The following is a 2,441-nucleotide window of genomic DNA, read 5'->3' as shown; positions in this document are numbered from 1 at the left end:
CCGTCTACCTCTCTCCTCCGTGCTACGTGCTTTATACAGAGAGGCGGCAGACCTCTTCGTCCGTCGACTTTCCTCTTCCTCGGTCGACTGCACGGGCACCTACCCAACCGACCACCAACCTGCCTTGCCTTGCTTGCCTGCCCGCCTGCCTCCTATACGTATCCCAGAGCCGTAATTGAAAATTGATTTACGCGGTCCAGGCTGTCAGTCGCCCGGGTAAAGATGAGAGGAGCCTCCATCCGGTTTCGTGAGGGTAGTTGCTGCCGCCGCGGCGTATAGAGAAGGGAGACAGAGAGGAACGAGGATGAGGATGTCGAAGCTGGAAGGTAAAACCAGGGAGAAAGAGGGGGAGGCAGCAGGAGGCAGTGAAGAGACGCCGCCGCTGGAAGAGCAACACTACTACCGTTGCGGAGGGACTTAGGAGGAGGTCGGTTGCGGTTGACGTGGAAGGGCGAAGAGGAGATCGGGCGGGCTGGTGGGGTAAGGCGCGGGTGGTAGGGAACGACACGGAGGGAAACAAAAACCAGACTTCAACACGCCATCGCACCCTTACGGTATAACGTCACTTGCAGAATATAATCAGGATTTGTAGCGAAGCGTGGAGTCGTGCCGCGCGGTCGGTACCGTCTCGCAGGCGGGAGAAGAGGCGGTCGGTTTCGAGAGAAGGACGAAAGGTACGCTCTGACGACGATGAGGGGGACGAGGGGGAGTGTGGGGGGACGGGTGGGAAAGGCCAGGGGTGGTGGAGAATCGGCGTGAGAGAGAGAGAGAGAGAAAGAGAGAGAGAGAGAGAGAGCGGAGGCGCGGGTGAGACGCCCGAGCGTTATTAAGGCGCGACAAGAACTTCGGCGTGATGAGCGAACCGCCGCGCCAGAAGATACCGCCCGTGATTTATGCGACAGCGACATCCAACCAGCGAGCACATCGCCGAACCCCAGAAACGATTCTCCGCGTATCGTCTCGTGACCAGTCGCCCGCCGGCCGATATCGCGAGGCCGATCTCCAAACATCATTGCGGCGTTGAAATCGGGGGAAATTTACGTTCCCAACGTCGAAACTTTTCTCCACGCGGAAGGAACGAACGCGGAAACTGGTCTTGGTAGTTTATTTGGGCAAATTGGACCGTATGTTTAAAAACTACCTGGACGATCTTATTCTACTTTAATTTTAGAGATTCTGCTCTTCTCTTAAATGCATATGTAACCTTTTTTTTTTTAAGCAATGTAGTCTCGCAAATAACATTTTACTTAGGTATTGAGATACCATGGCGACAGATTCTGTAAGAAAGTAGAATAGAAATTAATTGCGTAGATCAAAAACTCGAATGTAGAAGTAATATTCTACACGCGTGTCAAACGGAAGCCGGCATTGTGTTTTTTTTTTTCAAAAACGCTACAGCCTCCGCCGGTCTCGAAGGAAGGCGATTGCACGCGGCGCGTAATCCCGTGGCACGATTCACACGCGCGGCGCGCCGTGACGCGTGAAAAATCACCAGCTGATTTGGCCGCACGATGGATGATTAGTTGCCGGCCGTACGTCAATGTACGACATTATTTATTGGCAGCAGCTGACATTCAGACGCGCGCTACCCTCCATGATGTTCTCTCTCTTTCTGCACCTCTCTCGCTCGGCTTCCACCCCCAAGGGATCGTTTCTCCCGACGCTTCTCCACACCGTTGCTCTCTCTCTTTCTCCCCACCCGTTGTCTATCTTTCTTTCATCTCACTCTTCACTCTCGCACACGTCTTTTTTCCATTGAGCTGATGGTACACTACGTCTCCCGTCTCCTTTCACTTCTCCGCTCGCGCCCTAACTTTCTCATTCCGTCTCTCTTCCCCGTTGTCACCAATAAGTCAAAGTTATCCCCGGCAGAGAAAAATGCCAGGCGTTTCCCAGAGCAGAGAAAGGCCGGCTTTCTCGCGTGATTTGTGGCGACCGTTCGCTCAACTCGCAGCGCCAATGAGTCGGTCAGTCGTAAATATCCTGGCGGGACCCACGGACCGGTGGATGGACGCACCGACAGGGCCAAGAAGGTGCTGCCTTTCGTACGATCGTTCCGATATCGCGATACGTTGAAATTCGCTCGAAGGCGAGTCTTTTATATCTTTCCTCTTATTCTCGTTAAAGATATCTGCAAAACTCACGAGCTCACTAAATACGCATGGATAATGGTTCGTTGAAAATAGAATAATTGCTATTGATTTCTGTAAATATACCGGAAAAGCTTGTGAAATTTTTAATATTCGTTATTATCCATAACACACATTATGGAAATGCAATTCAAATTTAACTTTGTAGCGAGACAAAACTACAGCTTGACAATTGTAACATTCAAGATACGGATTAGATTCGAATTCGAAATATACGATCAAACAACGCTTTATGTTGTGATAAAAATAATCATGTGTTTTTTTTGTAAGGAAACGTGAGATTCACAATTT

The 2,441-nt window shown here is 50.6% G+C and overlaps 1 long non-coding RNA gene across 1 annotated transcript in view; it reads left to right on the top strand.

The window, feature by feature from the left end:
* LOC112453585 overlaps window positions 1-680 on the top strand; it is a 64,060-nt gene extending 63,380 nt beyond the window's left edge. Inside the window, exon 3 of the long non-coding RNA XR_003040637.1 lies at window positions 201-680. This is a non-coding gene — a long non-coding RNA (uncharacterized LOC112453585). The remainder of the gene's footprint in view (window positions 1-200) is intronic.
* Window positions 681-2,441: the final 1,761 nt, after the last annotated feature.

The sequence above is a fragment of the Temnothorax curvispinosus genome, unplaced genomic scaffold, assembly GCF_003070985.1.
Source record: "Temnothorax curvispinosus isolate PA1 unplaced genomic scaffold, ASM307098v1 QBEX01004528.1, whole genome shotgun sequence".
NCBI classification, from domain to species: domain Eukaryota; kingdom Metazoa; phylum Arthropoda; class Insecta; order Hymenoptera; family Formicidae; genus Temnothorax; species Temnothorax curvispinosus.
This window is presented reverse-complemented; position numbering and strand designations above follow the sequence as displayed.